General features: G+C 36.2%; 1 long non-coding RNA gene across 10 annotated transcripts; it reads right to left on the bottom strand.

Moving 5' to 3' along the window:
• Nucleotides 1–741: 741 nt before the first annotated feature.
• On the bottom strand, nt 742–23,064 carry LOC126815331 (uncharacterized). Of its 10 annotated transcripts, none has more exons than XR_008787451.1 (8): nt 20,345–20,559; nt 17,930–18,073; nt 6,335–6,541; nt 5,769–5,913; nt 2,764–3,063; nt 2,243–2,299; nt 1,823–1,867; nt 742–1,149 (listed from the first exon to the last, which is right to left on the bottom strand). It is a non-coding gene; the product is annotated as an uncharacterized LOC126815331 (long non-coding RNA). The 10 variants fall into 10 exon arrangements; XR_007677859.2 differs by lacking the exon at nt 20,345–20,559 and adding an exon at nt 3,184–3,246 and having other exon boundaries at nt 17,930–18,925; XR_007677865.2 differs by lacking the exons at nt 17,930–18,073; nt 20,345–20,559 and adding an exon at nt 23,044–23,064.
• Nucleotides 23,065–23,221: the final 157 nt, after the last annotated feature.

Genomic DNA, 23,221 nt, shown 5'->3' with positions numbered 1-23,221 from the left:
GGTTTAAACACCGTTTTTGTTGACATTGTCCAATATCATCAGTAACCTATATCTCTAGGATACAGCCTGTTAGGGGTCCCAATTGAAGCTGACCTTACTTTGGTGCGCGTTGGTTTTTTGTTTTGGTTTTTCTGGTGTCGCGTCCCAATCTTCTTTCTGTTCCAAATTCATACCACCTCTTCCATGGCTATCCCCCCCCCCACTTTTTCTTTTATATTTTATTGTCGTTTTTTTTTTAATTTTTATCACTTGTATACAATTAATCTGAATAAATACTGTTTAAATCAAATGAAATTTTGTTCAAAAACATAATCTGAAAATGACAACCGATCGCATAAGCTACAAAATATGCAAAATGCACGGCGCTATTTCTAGAGAAAAAAAACCGAACAAGAGCAAATGCACTCCGCCAAGAGAGACAGAAAAATCAGTCCACTAGACATGGTTACATTTTTTGAGGTTTTACACGGTGTCTCCAGACACTCTCAAACATTTTTTTATATGTCATTTCACGCGGACAGGATATTTCTCGAATTTAAAAGGGTTTAATTTAAATGTTGTCAAGATGGCGCTACTTCTAAAACTTAACGAAATCAAGTCAAATTTGCATATCGAAAATATTTGACAAAAGCGCGTTTTTGTAATTACCAGAATGGATATGTGCATGGCGTACGTGTATAAATATAGTTTATACACACCGCTAACATGTATAATATTTGATTAAGTGTTTATAACCACGTGTTTCAATCGATTGTTCTAATTTTATTAAAACTCTATAAAAACAAAGTGGCTAAATATCGAACTCTGTATTACACCACTGACATACCAATTACACATTGTGTCCCCATTTTATTTATCAACACAAGCCTTAAAACAACATGACTGCTAGTGCTATATGAGGTACAATAATTCTTGTTTTTAGATTGAACGACCTGTCGTCCCATCACAACCACCCCCGCATACAATTTTCTATCACCGTTTACGAACTTTATTATGATACTATGCATAAACTATTCAGTATAGTTACAAAATATTGTACAAATTATTTACTTCAATATATACGAAAGAAAATGTTCAGTCGTTTCATATACAGATTTGCTCATCCATTTTTATACCCGTTCGTTGTGTTCATATATCCATCTCGTAGATCTGAAACAAGTATAATACAATTAAAATTTAATTCACAGTAAAATTACATTAAAATACACAAATGAAAAATCTAAACGATCTCTGACCTGAAGAGCGTACCTAACTAGTCGATTACAGGAGCAACGACCCCAAACTTTGATCTACAAATATTTTCAATCGACATTGATATAATTTTTTCTCTTGTTAGTACGTGGTTTATCGTTCAAGTTTGCAACAAAATAAGGAAAAGTTCATATGGACCACCTGTAGCATAATTATTTAACAATTTTTGCTGGAGTTGATTATAGACAAAATGCCACATCACAAGACTGCCAAAAGGGGAAAACACTTAAAAAAAACCAAAATCTGTTGATTTTTTTTATCATTAGTTCTGCAATTAAATTCCATAACAATGACGTCAATAAATCAGCCGATAACGTATTGGTTATTAGAATCTGCCCGCCAAACATTATGAGGCTATATTTACTATACCCGAGTTACACGTATGTCCACTGTTCCTTCGGCATGACCAGTGTTTGGTGTTCTAATTGTACAGCCTAGCCAAAATTACAGTATTTTAATTTCTCCAGTCCAATTTCAAAAAGCACAACTTGATAAAATCCGGTGAATGTGGCCAGACTTTTCTGGGATAAACATATAATTCAAATATTTATCAAATTACTTTTGTGCTTACCCAGGTCTCCAAAGAAAGGGGTCATGGCCTTGAGCAAGAGCATGCCTGAAATTTAAACATTTACGAGTTATTTCCCTTATTTAACCCGAAAAAAAGACCTTTCTTCTGCCAAGTAATTCGTAACTCGCACATTGGCGATTTTGACTTTTTTGATTTTATGCGAGACGACATTACATACTAATAATTAAAAATTTAATTTATCTATCATGCATTCTTTACAATTTGTTGTTCGACTTGAAAACAAAATATGGCTTTTAATATTCCAGTAAATTACTATTAACCAAGATATCCATACAGCCTTTATTATTATATTTATATCAACCCCTTTATTTATTAAACCTGACATATATTTAATGCTTCATACGCAAAAATCTTCGTTTACCCGTACACATTTTGATATAATAATTATAAATTATTTACCCGTTAAAATAATCCATTCGTTTATAATCATCTCTGTCTTTCCATTCACCTGAATAACTGTAAAGTGTAAATTTAAACTCTGAGCCCTTTACTGTATAAAAGTTTGGTGTCATTTTGATTAAAAAATAATCACGGTCATGTTGTGCAATGTTCCAAAATATTGAAACTATCCTTGTTAGTGAAATATTCCGATTAAAACGGAGACTCCTCTTTGATTACGCGACTGCTCTTAAAGAAGATTGAAATTTAAACCATTCATGGCGTTTAAAGCAGAAACCTTAAACATAAGCGCAGACAGGGCATTGTTATTGAAATCAAGAGTAGTGCCCCTTTTGTAAGTAGAGTTTAGACGCGTTTTACGATGGCTTAACCCAGAAATATCAAACAATATCTGCGTATTGGAAATGAATCAGCGAATCAATGTAAACATATTTTTGTGTGGAATTGTTCTATTGGTCGTCTACTTCGACATGGTAAAGTGATAGTAGACTTAAAATTTAGAAAATTCGTAGATTACAAACCTTGAATTTTGTTTTTTGGCTTTATTGGGTAATGTAGTGGAATACAATCTTTCTAACTCCCTTGCATCAGTGGTGATAGGAACTGCCATGATGACTCCATCGACGGAGCGGGACCTACTTCTAAATTCTGGAAGGCTTTCGCTTATTGTAACTTTTGGACTAAGAGGGCGGGGACCTTGAGTTGTTCTCTGAGATGTACCATTTCGAATGGCGAGTGGTGCATGTGCAGTTTTAATTTTTTCCATTGGTTTGCCATCAGGGAAAAACTCTCGATCTTCATACGCAAATGGCGATATAATACTGAAAATGTGATAAAGCAATAATATGATTTAATGAATAATTTTCTATAAAAACAAACCAGTCACGTTTACAGTTCATTATTAAACATGATGAGTGAATGAAAATGAAAACATGACCTACCCAAATGGACGATAGCCGTCGAAATCTGAATATGCCAGTGTGACGGTAGATGGATGCCTAAAACTGAAAATCATATGAAAATATAAATCTATATGACATCAACATCCAATATAAAAGTGGTAAATTTTAAAAAAGTACGAGAGTAATTACCATGATGTCATCACAGCCATCTTGGTATTGTGGCGTATCAAAAATAGAAATCTGCCAATCGATGAGCAATTATTCAATGAACAAATGTGACATTATTCATGCAAGTCATTAAGGAGAGGAACAGCATTGTCAATAGGATGAGCAGCGCTTGGTGTCCAGTTCCTAGTCCAAAATGTAATATTTACTTTCCAGTAAATCAGCAAATGTGAACGTACTATACTAAAGGTAGGAAAAAAATTTCACGGGGCCTCGAGTCTAAGTCGAGTCCCATGTCGCCGCACATCGAGTCCCGAGTCCAGTTCCAAGTCATTGACTTTAGTACCGAGTCGAGTCCCAAGTTTTCACAAAGCCCGAGTCCCGTTCAAGTCGCCAGTTCATCAAACGAATCAGCAATTCATTTCGAATAAGGTAAGTTAGAGTTATGCCCCCTCATCGCGGCATAAGCGATTTCAAGTAGCAAGTCGTCAAGTCAAGTCGCAAGTTGGGTCATTGATGCAACTTATGTCGGACTCGAACCCGAGTTGCCGGACTCGAGTTCCCATCTCTAGCGGATACCTGTATCAGTACTGTTATACGACTTTGAGGACTCATGGAGTATTTTGATTGTAATGATACCTATATTGATATCTGTAATTAAATTAATGTTCCAGGATGTGGTGAAAGTGTTTTTGGTTTGGGAGGCGGGGGGGGGGGGGGGGGGGGTCACGGTGGCTAAGTGGGTAAGATGCTGGGTCGCTAGCCTGGAGGTCGGGTGTTCGGTCCCTACATTGGCCGAGAAAGTTCATCCAGATTTTCCGACGTGGTTACCCCCCTTGTCAGTGATGCAGTACAGAGGGCCTGACAAAGACAGCTGTCTAGTCATTCGGATGGGACGAAAAAACGAGGGCCCGTGTATACATTGGCGTGCACGGAAAAGATCCCTTGACAGTTGGAATTCGATATAAGAGTAGGCCGAAGTGCCGCTGTCCGGACAAAGCACACTGTATGGCGTATGCCCGTCTTCATTAGCCCAGCTCGGAGCAGAACAGTAGGACGTTAAACCCCATTTCATTTCATTTCGTTTTCGTTTGGTGTGATATACAGGTCATCTTGACTGTACTAGACTAAATTCTAATGTTTAATCAAACCAGCGGTTGCCAGGCAAGATACACCCACAAGCGAAGGATACAGTACAAGCTAAAAAAAAACTCCCGCGATTTTCGTACAATCAGGGGCCATAATCCAAGAAGTTATGATCTGAAATGCGCGAATATCGAAAGGGACTGCGATCTTTGGGATATAAAGATATATCTTAAGTTTGCTCAAAATCGGACAAGAATTGTGACCTAGACTAGAGGGTCCACAATCTTCGTATTACAAATTGCGTACACAGAGCAGCCATTTTGTAGGGCAGTTTCGTTTCAATTTTCCCGAAATTCGAACTCAACCTTCATTATGGTGGAAAGGTGATATATTTAAACATTATGTTCTCTTAGAGGATCCACGAGCTAAAAATGGGATTTTGCGTAAAATCAGGGTCATAATCCAGGGAAGTTATGGTCTGATATGTGCAAATATCTAAAGGAACCGAGATCAAAATCTGACAACTTTTGTATTACATACTTTTACACAATTTGTGTTCAAGGTGCGGCCATTTTGTCGGGCATTTTACGAATTTCGAACTCTATTATCATCTGGGTGTAACGATGATATATTTAAACGATTTTTAAAATCGGATAAAAATTGTGACCTCTAGAGGGACAACAAGCTAAAATCGCGGTTTTTTCCGTACAATCAGGGGATATAATCCAGGAAGTTATGGTCCGTTATACGCGAATATCTACGGGAACCGGGATCTGTGGGATATAAACAAATGTTTTAAGTTTCATCAAAATTGGATAAAAATTGTGACCTCTAACAGGTCCACAACGTTGGTATTACATACTTTTACACAATTTGCGTATAAGGAACGGCCATTTTTTACGAATTCCGAACTCAATTATCATCAGTGTGTACCGGTGATATATTTAAACGGCTTTTTAAAATCAGATACAAATTGTGACCTCTAGAGGGACCACACGCTAAAAACGTAATTTTTCGTTCAATTAGGGGCCATAATTAGGAAGTTATAGTCCGATATCGAAGGGAATTATGATCGTTGGGTTATAAATATATATTATTGCAAGTTTCATCAAAATCGGATAAACATTATGACCTCTAGAGTGCCCACAAGCCAAAAACGTGATTTTTCAGGGGTCATAGTCCATAAAGTTACGATCCGCAATCCGATACATGCCAATATCGAAAGGAACCGGAATCTTTGGGAGATAAACATAAATTTTAAGTTTTGTCAAAATCGGATAAAAAATGTGACCTGTAGAGTGTCCACAAACCAGGGGCGACGACAATATACGTCCACATAAAAATGTGGGCGTATAGAAATATTAATGATATACCTTCTAGCGCGCTGTTTTCGTTTCTTTGATCTGTAGAGTAAAGCACCAATAATGGCCATTAAAACTATTACACACAAGATGGCAGTACCTACTCCAACTCCTAATAATAATTTATGTAAATCTGATAGTTGACCGGTGTGTATTACTGAAATATAATAAACAACTTAGTCATAATTATCACCAGTTTTACAATCTGAAAATTGCAAATATTGCAATGTCATCCTGATAAATGGAACTTCTGTTTGAAACAACTGTTTAAAGTTGGTATTTTAAGAGAAATAGTTAATCGGATCTGATTTATAATATCAGCCATATTGCAATGCAGTGTTAAAATCAGAAACACATAAACGAAACCAAATAGTAACGTGATTTTAATTGGATTGACCACCATTGATCCTAACCTAGCGTGCAGTGACGAAATCGCCAATATCGTGTATAATCAATTTCTACCAATTGTACCGATATGGGTAAGCATACACTGCCCTATCGCTCAACGCCTAACACCTTTTTTCAGACTCTTCAAGCCCGTGGAACATTCAAAAGATGAAATCAGAAATAAAACTTACAATTACAGTAGGGTTTGGTATAGTAATTCCACTCTCCATCCTGGGAACAAACTATCTGATCAGTTCCTATTAGAGTATAATTACCATAACAACTTAATTTGACGACTGTTCCAGGAAGCCTTTTGTAGGTTGATAGCCGAAGTTCTTTGATTGTATCGGCAGTTAATATGGTGGGCTGAACATTGGACGAGGTTAACATGGGACACTCTGAGGAAAAACAATTAAAACGTCCGTTAAAAGCAGTCAGTAAAAGATAACTAAGGAAAACTATCATATAACAAACCGTGTAGCACCTACATTGTTATGCATTCTAAACACATTCCGAACGGGTTCCTAATAATTGTAAACTTGGTCATTGTTCGGACATTTAATAACGCGCGAAGACTGGATAAAGAGACTTTATCGGCCGGTTTCTCGAACTGCACTTTCCTGCATAAATTCCCCAGAAAACTGCTTTGGCACAGTTGCATGATTACTGTAAGGAAAATCACCTTTAAGGGCAATGCAGGCTGCCTATCGAGAGGACACAGTGCCGAAACCGCCCGCTTTAGAATGGTGAATGACAGACACAATGCAAGCTCTTAGAACAGAAATAGTGTGGTTTGGGGATTACTGCAGCATACACTGTCGGGAATCACGGTGTAATGATGGACTCGGACACACATTATTGTTAATGTGAGCAATGCAGCCCCATGAATCAATCCAGAACTGACAAACTGATACACGTGTTTGTGTCATCAAGACTGGACTATTTGTAATGGTCTGTTCTGTGACAGTGATGCATACCAGATCAAAAAGCTTCAACACATTCAGAATGCGACTATTTGTTTCGTAGTATGAAGACAGCTTCCATGCAATCATACAGGAGCTCCAGTAAGATTTGTGTATATTTTTCAAACTAGAAGTACTATTCCCACGCTCTCTATTCGTAGCAAATCCCTCAATCCAAATTGGTACTGAGGTGAAAGCATATAATAGTATTCATTCATCATTTATCCGTCTACGCTGCAAGATACATCGTTTGAAGCCAACCAGCTTTACTTTCTTTTTGAACGTTCATACACATATATAAATTATTAGTTCATTCTCTTAATTGAAACAGCGTAGAAATAGTCAGGTGTAATAACTGGCCGCACCTGTACGTGATATTATGCTATAAGCAAGAAGTTAGGTTAATATAGTAATTAGCACTCTGATGATATCTGACACTGACACATACTGTCATTATCTTCACTAATGTGATTGACACATAATATAACACACAAGCTATCACCTTTAGTCAGATTTACATTACAATGAGTAGCCTATGTTAATTATAATATAAAGCAATATCAATTAATTGGCGTGTAATTCTTAAAAACTAATGTTTTAAATCACAAAATTTAGAGTAGAAACTATTAATATCCAACCAAGCCATCTCCCATTTTCGCCGCAAAGGATATTATACTCTTCAAAAAAAGGGGATATTAAGAAACAATACAAAACTGCGGAAATGCACTGCTTTTTTTTATTACGGGTAACCAGTGTATGTTAATAACAGGCCAATTGCCTACACATGAACATAAACAGTTCATATGGGCGGCTTATCTGACGGCCCCATTTCACTCGCAAAGAGATACATCGTCAAAAGTGAAAATGGACGTTTTTGATTTTTGTCTTAATAATGAGTAATTGCTCCACCAATCCTCAGACATTCAGCAATTCGTCGTGGCATGCTCCTAATCAACCGCCCAATCATGATTTGGGACAATCTGACCCACTCCTCTTGCAGTGCCACGACGTTGAAGTCGACGAACACGTCTCCTGATCAAATTAAACGCAACACACTAAAGCAAAGATACGCTAAACAGTAAACCTTATGCAAGAACCGATTGGAAAGCAAACATGGATAAATAAACAAGCACGCGGCAGTTTTCATCAACTCTTCCTTGAAGTGCCAGATTTGACACTGTGCGTGTCGCATGTGCAGCTCAGTGGTTCTGTTGGGGTGATACGTTCTTCATCTGTGAACATACTCTCAAAGCATGTCAAATGTCCATGACTATTTATCATATCGCAACCTGCATAGGTATTTGCATTTCAATATCCCCTACTTTTTTTGAAGAGTATATATACGAATTTAGAAAATATTTTTCTGGGGTTGGATAAACACCTCCATAAGTAATCGTACATGTACCCACACGTGTTCTAACAAAGGGCTACTTTTAAGAAAGACATATTTAGGTTAAGGCAAAATTTGGAAAATTTTCTGACCTAACAAGGGGAAGGAGTTTGATACTCGCATATTAATTGATTACCGATGACCCACTGAACGAGTCCCAATTAAACAATATAACCAAAGAAATTAATGCTAAACCAACGTTTTGTATAGTTCTATTGTATATATATATTTTAGTTTGCACTTTACCTACAATCGGTGTATGTACAATTACCCTTGTTTTCGCCGCTAAACCCATGTTAGATTAATACGTTTTATTTACCAAACCGTGGCGCTGATAAAATATTCGCACCTCGTCTGTCAATATTTAGCCTCAACTTGATTTGAATGTTTGTTGTACTCGGCTAAATATTGAATTTGTTGGTTATATTAACTTGCCGAACCCTGGACAGTTCTATTGTTTTTTGTTAAAATAAATCCAAGATTAAATTGGTCATTCCGATGTGTATAAATGTCACACCAATAGAATAACCAGAAAATACCATTTCAATGTCAATGGTTTTTATTTAAAATGACATCGGGACTAGGCCAAAAAAAAGGAACAAAAACCCCCCCAAAAACCTGCCCTTGCGGTTAAGATATTACCAAACCCCGAACGCAAATGCACCCGTTGACGTCTCTGTCAAATAGACACTATGACATCACAATTATTTCAGAGAGCTGCTTCAGAATTATTTCCCAAGTTAAATTTTTCAAAAAAGAACATTTGTTTTGGTATGAAATAGCATTGCAAGTTTCATATGTCCATAAAAATTATGCGACAACCACGGTAAACAGAATGTCTTACATGTAAATATACAAATAAGACATTTATCTGAATCACTTACCATATAAATTAGTGTTTGTAAAACTACTGACTGCCATTTCAAACTCTGTTTTAATTAAAAAAAACCAACCTGTCCTCTTTCGTGAAAAATATCTCTCAAACATCAAATAAACGTTTTACATAAAATATTGCAAACCTGCAGGAGCCAAGACTTGAACAACACCTGCCTCCATCATATTCCACAACTATTTCAAGTTGATCAAATATATAAAGACATAAACTATACATAAAGTACGTTGGCTGAACGACAAAAATTAATTTTAAAAAAAGAAAGTCTATGAAAAGAATATGAACATGAATGGCGAATGTACCTTAATGATGTATGAGAGATAATAGGGTGCCTCCATTTGTTATAAGAAGGAAATACACGAGAAGGTTAACTGAAAAGTTCCAGCAATTTCATTCAGATGCAATTCTATATTTAAGTCACGTATATTTGTTATTGTTTAAGATTAAAGAATTCAGAGTTTTTAAGATGTTTTCACAAGTAAACACTATGTAAAATAATTTTTTAAAGGCAAGCGTGTGATGTTAATAGTCTCATGGTAGTCTATATCTAGTACTCTATGTTTGGGGGTACAATTGTTGAAATCGTAATACGTGCTACATACTAATACTTCTTCAAATGCCCTAAACACTAGTATGCAGTCTACAAAAAGGTTATGTTTGGCTATTTATTTTTTAAAAAAAACAAAACAACCCCCCCCCCCCCAAAAACAAACATATTATTAAATGTTATGTTTTGTTGTGAAATATTTGTAGAACTATAGGTTACTAGCTAAGAAATAAACAACTTCTATAAACCACGATTTAGTTACTACTGATACCAGCATCGATATCATCATTTATACGAGGGGGGTTGGATGGCCGAATGGTTAGCACGTGCGTGCTGTATCATAAGGACTGTCATTGAGTCAACTGGTGTGGTTTCGAATCCCCGGTTGTACGTGACAAGGAGTAGGGTCGCCTGTCCAACCTCGTGGGTTTTCTCCGGGTCCCCCGGTTTCCTCCCACTGCTAAAGACCCCTATGCGCAAGCGAATTATTGAAATAAAATTAAACCATATGTTAGTCCCGAAATGACCTAGTTTGTGTCGAGTGGACGTTAAACCCCATTTCTCTCTCTTTCTCTCATTTATACTATAATGCTACTTGAGGATCAGCATTATTGATGAACACCATAGATCCACACACCATCACTGGTTATACCATCATTTTATAACATAGTACTGCCGATTCAAAATCAACGTTAATGTTCATTAACTCATCTGATATCAATACCATCGGTAGTATATCAATAGCCACTTCTGTTGTATCTATGACAGATTAGGTAATTAACAAAAAACGACGGGTTATAGTTTTTCTCAAACTCTTTCCTTGTGCCCCTTATCTATCAAATAATTCACTGTTACCGGTTATGTCCAGTTAAAACAAGCGGTTGCCATGCATAATAACCCCACAAAAATGTATGGAAGAGGTAAAATTCAACAGGGCTCGTCCTCTCATTCAAGATCTTTTGATCCTCAACCTATAAGTTATCAGAATGGGACAACAAATGTAGCCCCTCTGGGGAGCTAAAAATTCATACACATTTCAAAGCTTGCGTAAAAGGCAGGGGCTATAGCCTTACAATGTGAGGTCTGCTGCGTAGCAGAGCTCATCCAAGAACTTTTGATCCTCAACACATGGTTAACATGCATTATGCAAGAGCTAAATCTGCCTATTGCAGGTCTTTCTTTAGGCCTAAAATGTTTTCTAAAGTATTAATTAGACATTAATTAACTGATCCAGGCCTTAATCAACTCTCGATGGCATCAGATTTCTCCGATATTAAATAGATAAGTGATAATTTGATTTAATCAAATATGGAGGACCGAGACTTAGCTTCGATCAACCAATACGGTGGTTGAAATTGTTGCACACGTCTGTCAAACCTTCAAAGGCTAATATCTTCGCTTGCAATAGAGTAATTTGAATGAAATTTTCAAATTATTCATTTTACATCATCTACTTCCGAACTATTATAGGAAGAATGGCTAGTTCTTTATCAAAATCTTACATAATGTATCTTTAAGTTTCATCTCATGAATCGGACAAAAATTATAGCCTCAGGAAGGTCCACAAAATTCAGTCATATTTCACATTTTGCGTAAAAGGCAGGGGGCCAATGCGAACCAAACTTGAACTCACCCAAGAGCTGATACTCGTTTTAAGTTCATCTTAATCAAATAAAACTTCTGACTTCTAGATTGTCCACAACCTTGGTATTACATGCTTTCATACTATTTGCGTAAATAGGAGTGGCCGAAGGTTTCAGTTGGATTTAAATTCGGACACAACCATAATTATGATGTAAAGGTGATATATTTGAACGGTTTTGAAAATAAGATAAAAATGGTGACTAGAGGGTCCACACGCTAAATAAAAACGTGATATTTCGTACAATCAGGGGTCATAATCGAGAAAGCTACGGTCCAATACGTGCCAATATCGACAGGAACCCAGACCTTTGAGATATATCAAAACTGGATGAAAATTCGAACCTCCGGCCCACAACCTGGGTATTACATGCTTTTAAGGGTAGCGGCCATATTGTCGGACAGTTTCGGTCCAATTTTCACGAAATTTGAAAGGTTTTGACAAACTATGAGGTCTAGAGGGTCAACAGGGTAAAGATGTCGAGGTCTTTTGGTTATAAACATACATTGTCATTTTGCATGGTAAGGGATTTAGAAAAGAAATAAAATTTCACTTCATTGCTGAATAGTTTCATTAGCCAGTCTCTCACGATCTAGATTCCCAGGAGTTTCCTGGACCCTCGCCTAAAGTCCTAGACCCTGATAGCTAATGCATATTTCATGCATATATCAATTCTAACAACTGTTAATATAATCATGCCATTCGTTTCACAAAATTTATTCTTCTAATACAACCAACGTTATTGTTAATAATATTGAAGTTTGACAAAGTTTTGTGAAGACACCTTCCAAAATACAATGGCCCTGACATAGGATTAAACATTTTTATTTGTTTTATAAAACAGGCTTAAATCTATCCAACGGGGAGTAGACAAGATAAACGAAATTATAGGCTAACAGTCATAGTTTGTATGTTTGTCTATGTAACAAAGTAACTTGCTTTGTTGCCTGTCAATATGTGTTTTTTAAACATTTAACTGGGGCAAGATTATGATCAATATAGAACAATAGATAGGTATGCTGGCCTTACATTCACACCCCTATAGATATCGTGTGTAACAATCCCTGTACGTGCAGCCAGTACTTGGTTTATGGTGATATGAAGGTGAGGTGTCAAAGATTAGTTCTATGGCTTAGTCAGGTACTAAACTACTAACACTGGCTTTTGGCCTTCGACTTAAACAGTGTCACGTTCTCGGTAAGCGATATCTTCTAAAATATAAGTGATGTTTTGGTGTCATAGACATATACCTGCTTTTCCCCTAGAAAAGATGTAGATGTGTATTGTTCTTATGAAATGTCAAGATTGCCATTGAGGAAAACATATACAAATGAAATGTTTAGGGTTTTATTTACCAACACATATGAACGTTACGCTGTCTGTCTACAATTAGCTCCGCTTGAGAACAAACATAATTTTACTGCATTTTGCACTGCTGTACATGTTCACCCTAGATAATAAATAAGGCATTAACCTTTCAAAATTGGCTAGTTAATAAGTTTATACATTAACCTTTCAAAATTCGGAACCAAGCCCAATGTAGTTCAGTACATAACCTTGGTGTTGACACACATGGACTTGAATAAGTTTACCTCGCATGGATTAAAGTCGATCATTTCTTTGTACTATATATTAAAAAAAAGCAATGTCAAAGTAAAATAATTGCTTTAAATTCTCTATAAATTTAACGGTGGTGGACAATCGTGACTTTAAAAGCCAACATGGATATTAATTAAAGTAGTAGATTTAAGTTTTGTGTGTGGTGTGTCCTTTGTGTTCGAATACATGACATCAGAATGTCGTTTCTGTTATCTTTTAATGCTAGTTAAGTTTAAAAGGTATATTAATATAAAAAAGAGTAAAATTAAATAACTAATAAAATGGAACTCCATTAGTGACCCGAGATTCCTAACACATTGGTCTGGAATTCTTGGTCTTAATACAATCCTGTAGCGATATACCCGCCCCCCCCCCTCCCCCATCCACCACATTGTTATCTACCACTTGGAGCGAGTAAGTCGATTGCACACATTTGAAAGATCACCAAAATAAGGTTTTAAGAGAAGGACCAAACTAACTATGTAGTACCATTATAAGTAATACAAAGCTATATTAAAAAAATGACGTTCTTCCGGTAAAATAAAATTTAAAATATAAAAACCTTCCCTAATAAAGAAACATAACAGATTAAGGACTATTAGTATAACTAAAACACCATACTTGACAATAAATGGATACATTTAGAGACCAAGGGAAAATATCCTGGGCGGTGGAAATGTTTAGCGACAAGAGAAGGGAGTCTGTGTCCAATAGCATTTTTATCTGTATTCTAGGTGGGTAGTTAGAAATCGATTTTCACATTCCAAATGAAAGAGCTGCTATAATCACAGCGCTTGTGGGTCTTCACGTCTCCAATTGTGTGCGATATGTCACGATTGGCTAAGATAGGCAGAATGTCGTATCGCAACCAAAACTGGAGTGTGTGAGGCCAGTTTTAATATATGTGCATAAGGAAATCATCCTAAGAAAATGTAGCATTTGCGGGAAAATGAACAAAAGTAGTAGTTTCAGAAGGATGGTTTTGATTAAATATGGATCCCCACACTACTCCTCGCAACATTTGTTAAAAACAAAGAAATAACAAGCCCAGGATCTTAATCCATAAATGTAGGTGTGTATGTTGCAAACACGTGTCATAGTTTGAATATGCCACAAAACAACACTGGTCTTCTTAACAGTTGGTAGAGCAAATATTATATGTAGATTTAGTCGTAACAATACTATTTACATGACCAACTGTTGGAGGATCTTCATACAACTAGAGACGTAATATCACATTTCCCTTGAAATTTGTATACTTCGAGATAACTAACGACATTATGGACAATTGTCATAAATGGTCACCGTCATCTACTTCCTAAGCCTACCAAATATTTTTCTTTATCTAACCTATCCCTACTGCAATCATAACAGATTTTCAAGAGAATGTAATCCGTAGTGTAAAAATATGAATTTAAACAGCTTATATAGTTTAACCAAGTTTTATATATAACAAGGTAAAATCAAATTCCAACATATACAAAAATACCGAGTGACAAGAGATAAAACCAGCGGCTGCCAGGCAGGATACGCCCACATTTTGCAAGAGATGGATAGAGAATAAGCTAAAAACAAAAACGATTTTTTGTACAATCAGGGGCCATAATGCAGAAAGTTATGGTCTGAAATGCGCAAATATCAAAAGGGGCTGAGATTTTTGGAATATAAAGATATGTTTTAAGTTTCATCAAAATTTGATAAAAAATAATGTGACTCTAGAGGGACCATAACCTTTGTATTACACACTTATACACAATTTGCGTACAAAGAGCGGCCATTTCGTCAGGTAGTTTCATTTTGATATTCCCGAAATTCTAATTCAACCTTCATTATGGTGGAATGGTGATATATCTAAACGTTTTTTTTTAAAATCGGATAAAAATTGTGACCTTTAGAGGGACCATAAGCTCAAAACATATATTTAAAGTGTCATCCAAATCGGATAAAAACTGTGGCCTCTAAAGGGTCCACAACCTTGATATACCATATTTTTACACTATTTGCGTTCAAGGGGCGGCCATTATGTCCGTCAGTTTTTATCCGATTTTCACGAAATTCGAATTCAATCATCAATATTGTATAACTGTATTATATTGTATTATATTCACACGTTTTGTTTTTTTAAATCGGATAAAAATTGTGAACTCTAGAGGGGCCACAAGCTCAAAACGCGATTTTTCGTACAATTAATGGCCATAATTCAGGAAGTTACGATCCGATATGCGCGAATATCGAAAAGAACCAAGATCTTGGGTTATAAACATACATTTCGAGTTTCATCAAAATCGGATCAAAATTGTGATCTCTTGGAGGTCCACAACCTTGATATACCAGACGTTCACACTATTTGCGTGCAAGGGGCGGCCATTTTGTTCAACAGATTTGGTCCAATTTTCACGAAATTCGAACTCCAGCATCATTAGGGTGCAACGGTGATATACTAAAACATTTTTTTTTTAAATCGGATAAAAATTGTGACCTCTAGAGGGACTACAAACTAAAAGCGCGATTTTTCGTACAATTAGGGGCCATAATTCAGGAAGTTACGACCCGATAAGTGCGAATATTGCTAGAAGCCACGATATAAATATGCATTCCACGTTTCATCAAAATCGGATGAAAATTATCACCTCTAGAGGGTCCACAACCTTGATATACCATATTTTACACTATTTGCGTACAACGGCCGGCCATTTTTTTCGGCAGTTTTGGTCCGATTTTCGCGAAATTCGAACTCAACCATCATTAGGGTGTAACGGTGATCTACTTAAACGGTTTTTTAAATTGGATAAAAAGCGTGACCTCTGGAGGGAACACAAGCTACAAACGCGATTTTTCGTACAATCGGGGGTCATAATTCAGGAAGTTACGATCCGATATGCGCGAATATCGAAAGAACCAAGATCTTTGGGTTATAAACATGCATTTCAAGCTTCATCAAAATCGGATCAAAATTGTGACCTCTAGAGTGTGCACAAGCTAAAAACGTGATTTTATCCATGAAGTTATGGTCCGATACATGCCAATATCGAAAGGAACCGAGATATTTGGGAGATAGGCCTATATTTTAAGTTTCGTCAAAATCGGATAATTGTGACCTGTAGAGTGTCCACGAACAAATTGTGGACGGATGGACAGGGGCGACGACAATATACGTCCACATGAATGTGGACGTATAAAAAATCTGAAGACAATGCTCTTTATTGTTTATTCACCATATGTGTAGGCCTAACTGTGAAAAGTCAAAATACTTATTCATTAAAGAGGCAGAAACAGCAGACGAACAATCAAAGCCAGTTTGAATAATAAAATCTCAAAAACACTGATCGGTAGAGTGTTTACAAGTTTTCAGTGGCAGTGGCAATAATTCAACAGCATTAAAGTAGGACTGCAAATTTCGATAAAGTTCCTCGTGATGACTTGCCAAACAGTCCGAGCAAGTAAAAAATCATTCATTTTCAAAACCCTGACCTATAGGGTATTTAACAATCTCTCACAGTTTGGAAACAAAATAGTCCCACTTGTAGACCATTTACAATGTTTCGGTCTCCGACAGGGCATTTATTAGTACAGTTAAGTAGTGGGGCAAATGGCTTGGTCGCCGAAGCAATAAATCTGCAAAAAAACATAATGTGCAACTCTGAATTTCGAAAGGGTCCCTCATAGTGAATAAATTTAATACCCTGTATAATTTTTCAATTTGACATATAACAGCAACCGTTAAAATGGTAAATGAACCATCGTTTTTTCTATATATCCTGTGCAAACGTAACACATACGTTAACTCTGATAATTATTTGTATTCTGCACACTGAAAACGAATGTAAGGATGGAAAATTCCGTATAATTTCACCAATTATCTGTTAATAATAATTGTTTTAATATTTTAGGTGAAGAATAAGCAATAAAAACAGTTGAGTGCGGGGCGAGTCTCTGCTATTCATTTTACACACACACTAAAAATTGCATGCTTTTGATTTGTAAGTACAATTTCCAATTCAGCTGCTACCCGAACGACCACCGTCTCAAAGAGTAAAACTCTATAAATTGTTCTCTGCCATGTACACAATATCCGACAATTCTGTGGTATATAAGTAATATGAATCCACGGAAACATAAGGTGGGGGTGGGGTGGCCTAGTGGTCTAGAGTATCATGCTTTGATCCCTGATGGGAGCGTATGTGGCTTGGTGACAGGGCGCCTTCTCAACCTCGTGAGTTTACTTCGGGTATTCCGGTTTCCTCCCACAGGAAAGACCCCTGCGCTACGATAATAAAATAAGACGTGTCCGCGATATCAGCCTCGGTGGTAGCGGACGTTAAGCATTAATAGAAGAAGAAAGGAAACATAAAAAGGTAAAAGCAGTTATATCATGCCACCAATAGATCTCCGAATAGAATAAACAACCTTTTCTGGAAATATAGGTTTCAGACAATGTGCTGGCTTAAATTGGGAATCAACAAAAGGAAAATCAATTCAACCATCGACAAATTTAGCAATTCACTTTTTTGTCAAGATGAACATTTTCGATTCAATTTTAGCGGAATCTAAAATTATACATTAATAATGGCCCAGGCCTACTTTAAAATAAATAATTATAGTTAAAAAATAAGGATTGGCTAAAACTAGCTCTCTTTCTAGAACCTACGATACAACAAATTAATTCATGAGATTGTTACTGCAATAGTATATAAATGGATATAAAATAAATAAGGTTTCTCACAGATAAAACAATAAATAACTTTAATACTTACGCAGTGAGGCCATCGCATTGGTGTTTCTGATGACGAGTGGTGGATATAACTATGTTTGGTATGTTAAATAATCAAACATTATTTATTTAAAACAAGATGTCCTTGGAATGTCCAAATAAACAATCCAGTTTAGTAATTCCAATGCTATTAAGAAAACATAGACGAATATCTCATTCTCTGATCTTCATTACACTGATATGGGAGAAAACATTAAAAAAAATATTCCATCCAAATAATTTCAAGTTATCAGCCTTTCTTTCAGTTATCGATATTATTTTCTATATTCATACATTTAAATTACAGATGAACTTTTATCCAATTTATTATCCAATCTTTTTGTCAATTTATGACTATAACACTGGGCTAACACAAGGAAGGGTACTTTCTCCCGTTCGATTAATTCTAATTATTAATGTTTTAACGAATTTGATGAATCATGTGACATAATTAATGAAAACTGGTAATTTGTAACCATAATCAGTAATACACTTTTCACCAAGTTTCTCGGTTTTGTAACTTTTCCGGCAGGGCAACTTTTGTATTTTCTCAATTAAACTATTAGTTACAATATCCGTCTTTCAATAGATCTTTGTATAACCTTTAAAAGTCCTTTCAAATCCTAGTCCTTCTTCAAAGACATATTTTCTTTCTTATTATTGTAAAACACATATCACTATATCAACATATCCTTTATAAACTACAGCCAAATTATGTTAATGAACCCCATATACTTTCTTCTTAAAGCTTACACCTAAGAAAATATTTTGTTTTGATACAAAACAAATGTTGAAACAATCATTTCTTTAAGAAATATTTGCAGAATGTTACATAGAACAAAACATCCCTTATATGATCAAAATTGCATGTTTAAGAATTAAATTTTGCACATGGCTTAAACGAAAGTGATGTTGCCACTAAGTAGGTGTTTTGTTAGAAAAATTTAAAATCCCAAGACGGCAAACCATTTGCACGTCTCAGCAGACGCTACTATCACTATACTTAATGAAGAAGACAAAACTAAACTTGTAGCAGTGTGAACAAAAAAAGTCACCAGTCTTTATACTGTGTTGACATTACACCTGAATGAGGGCGGAAACTGAACAACATAAATTAGACCAAAGTTATGTTGATCATGTATCGGATCAGACCACCGCTGCTCGGACCAGATTAGTAACAGCGATAGTTTATTTGCGATATTCACATCTCGTGCGGCCTCGTTTTATTATTAATCCTATTATAACTGAGATCTAAAACGTTTGAATCATTAATAATTATATAAATTTTGATAGTCTTATGGTTTTTATTCAAATCGCCCAATTCTAAATTATGTTATGGCCATTTAAAGTTTAAGTTTATATCTATTCATCTAACATCGCCATCTTTATGTGTTTTAGATAAATAAAGTAATAATAATTATATTTATTTCGTGCAAGCCAATCCATTCATTGTGAATGGAAGCTTATTTTACACTCAGATGTGCTTTAAAATCACTCGCCTGTACAACCTCGTGGGTCCTCCGGTTTCCTCCCACTGCTAAAGACCCCTACGCGCAAGCGAATAATAGAAATAAAAAATTGAACCATGTGTTAGTCCCGAAATAACCTAGTTTGTGTCGAGTGGACGTTAAACCCCATTTCGTTTTAAAATTACAGGATGTGGGGAGGGGTGTGCGAGTGTGGATGGCCGAATGGTTAGCATGTGCGCGCTGTATCATAAGGTCTGTCATTAAGTCAACAGTTGGTTTGCTAAAGACCCCTACGCGCAAGCGAATTATTTAAATAAAATTGAACCATGTGTAGGGGTGTGTGTGTGTGTGTGTGTGGGTGTGTGTGTGTGTGGGTGGGGGGGTATGTGTGTGTGTGTGTGCGTGTGTGTGTGTCTCTCTCTCTCTCTCTAAAATTACTAATTTCTTTACATTAAAATGTTACTATTATATTTTACATTTGGAATATAATATGTGAACGGAACAGGCTTCTGCGTTTAACATAGTATTTCAGTCCATATTTTCTTCTGGAATAGTAAAATTTCTATGAAGGCATGTGTTCAATACCAGTGTCATTTAGCAAATAAGTTAAAGGTGGTGGATTTGTCGAATTCTGAATACAGTAGCCCACACAATGGGTCTTACCTGCAGGGACCCCGAGAACATTTTGGTATCCCTTGGAAAGCCTTCTAAGGGTCCAAATATTTATCATTCTATGGCCGATTTAGGCACTCCAATAGCATTTAGTCGCCTTTGGTGCCCCTGCGGAAACGGATATTTCTATTGATAGCTGGGAACAGAAATGTACATAATGTTAACAGAAAAACTTGTCTGTAAACTATGAATTGCCTATTGGAAATATAATACAAGCAATAGAACATAAGCTATTTATAGAGTAAAATGTGCTAAATTTTAGGCGCTAGCTCACTAACCTGGAGGTCTGGTATACAATTCCGACTTTGGCCCAGAAGGGTCCTTGGTATTTTCTAACCTGGTTTCTCATTGACGAAGGGTATAGGCAAGCAAAAAAACTCTAGACATTCGGGTGGGACAAAACAGCGAGGTCTCATATACCTTTGAACGTAGGAATCTAATAGTAGGCAATTTTAACGTTACCCTTACGTTTAATACGCCATCAAGTTTGCTTGATATAACAAAACGCTTTAACTTAAACCAACTGGTTACAGAGACCCAGCATGAATCACGTGTTACTCTTCAACATTATTAGATGTCGTTTAAGTTAGCTGTCCCGATTTTCTCATTCAACAAATGTTCTTGAAGCAAGTTTGAGTGACCACTTCCCGGTTAGAGTCATTTTTACATTTAATAACCCCCAACCGAAAAGCTACAGCAGAACTATATGGTCATATTTCGAAATTGAAGCATTGAATTGGCAAAGTAATTTGGAGATAGAAACAAAAAAACTTTTCTGATGTCTTAATTAAAGCCATTGGGGATTACACCCCACATAAAAACGTGATTATACGCCCCCAAGACGCGCCATGATGAACGGTCACTTAAGGAAAATCATTCGCAAAAGAATCCGTATACACCCCCACTCCAAACGCCAGAACACCTCCGAATCGCAACTTTGTTATTTTTAAAATCCGCATATCGAGACAATTATACTTTGACAACCTCGACCAAAGAATTTCAGAGAACAGTTTTAATGAGAGTAATTAGTTGGCGACTCGTTAAATCAATTGTCACTAAACAAGGTAACTCAATTATAGAAATACCCCCTTTCAACTTTAATAACACGATATTTTACGATACGAACGAAAATGCAAATATTTTAAATACATAGTGTGCACATCTACCGAAATGCATGATACTTAAACCCCTTTTTGCGTCAAAAAGCCCGTTGGCCTGACAACATCAATATGGATACCCATAACAAAACGTTTCAATTTCCTAATGGACAACGTCACTTTTCTCAAATTAAAAATCAATATCTCTATTATCGACGCTAGAAAATTTTTGAGACATGTATTTTTAAACACATTTTTAAACATAAACATATTTTGACCCCACATTCGACTGTGTTTGGCACAAGGGTCACATAAACTCTATTTGAATCCGGAGAAAATTGGCAAGATTACTTGAAAATTACTTACAAAACCGCCAACAGTCTGTTATAATCCGTAGTCGAAGCTCAAGATACATTCTGGAGTACCACAAGGCCCGGTTCTGGGACCTCTCCTATTTATGATTTATGTAAAATGATATTACACGTGGGATAAATGCAAATATCTGTCTTTTTGCGGACGATACGTCGCTATAAATGGTAACCGAGGATCAAATAGGATGCTAATCCCTTCTAAATGAAGACTTAAAAAAACCTTAGTAACTGGTCAAAAATTTGGAAGATTAACTTTAATCAATACAAAACAAAGACTATTATCTTCTCAAGAAAACAACGCCCTACTCTTGTTAATCTTTACTTTGATGGAACAGCACTAACTGATAGCAAAGATCATAAGCAGCTAAGAGTTTATTTAAGTAGTAATTGTAATTGGGCTGCTCATATTAATTATACCGTTATTAAAGTTAGTAAACTTAGTTACTTGTCTATTCTAGTTCCTCTCAAATCCTTGGATATAAATCATTAACAGACGCGGAATTCAAAGTACAGAAATATTCCCACAACTACTACTTTTATAAAGATAGGTTGCCAGGCAACGAAACATACGCCCACAGCAGCTAAATCGTCCGGGCAGTCATCAAGTGTAGTGTTGTCGCATATTTTTACTTTTTTTGGTAATGAAACATTTATAATACACTAAAATCTGATTAAGAGTAACAACCCATGAAGTAATTAACAATCTGAAGTCAATCGGATGATAACTTTAGCCTCTAGAGCATCACAGGATTTTTCAAAGTGATCAAGGGCCATAACTTTGGCAGTATTTACCAGATATCGTTAAAAATGAATAAGCTTCTTCGTCTCATGACCTTAAACACTGTGTATAAATTTAAAGTCAATCGGATATTAACTTTAGCCTCTAGAGCGTCCACAAGATTTTTCAAAGTGATCAAGGGCCATAACTCTGGCAGTATTTATTGGAAATCGCTGAAAATCAATAGGCTTCTTCGTCTCATGACCTTAAACACTGTATAAATTTAAAGTCAATCGGATATTTACTTTGACCTCTAGAGCGTCCACACGATTTTTTGAAGTGATCAAGGGCCATAACTCTGGTAGTTATCGAAAATCGTTGAAAATCAATAGGCTTCTTCGTCTTATGACCGTAAACACTGTGTATAAATTAAAGTCAATCGAATATTGACTTTGACCTCTAGAGCGTCCACAAGATTTTTTGAAGTGATCAAGGGCCATAACTTTGGCAGTAATTATCAGAAATCGGTGAAAATCAATAGGCTTCTTCGTCTCATGACCTTAAACACTGTGCATAAATTTAAAGTCAATCGGATATTAACTTTAGCCTCTAGAGCGTCCACAAGCAATTGTGGACACCGGACCGACGGACGGACGGACGGGGGCGACAACAATATAAGAACACATTTCAATGTGGGCGTATAAAACTCCTTTTCATCGTTCGTAATAAACGATTGGAATAATTTACCTGAAAATATAAAATCGTCTTCTACTACAAAAATCTGTTACTACCTAAATATTTTAACACCAGAAAGCAGACTAGACTGCATGGCGTATGCTCGTCTTCATTAGCCCGGTTAACCCCCATTTCATTTCATTTCATTGCGTTTTCTAGATCCATAAAGGGTGCTTCTACTGATAGCTATAGCAAAACTTGTTCACACTCGAACCCGCTTAGGGGCTTGCATCG

Source organism: Patella vulgata, chromosome 3 (genome assembly GCF_932274485.2).
Source record: "Patella vulgata chromosome 3, xgPatVulg1.2, whole genome shotgun sequence".
Classification (NCBI taxonomy): domain Eukaryota; kingdom Metazoa; phylum Mollusca; class Gastropoda; family Patellidae; genus Patella; species Patella vulgata.
This window is presented reverse-complemented; position numbering and strand designations above follow the sequence as displayed.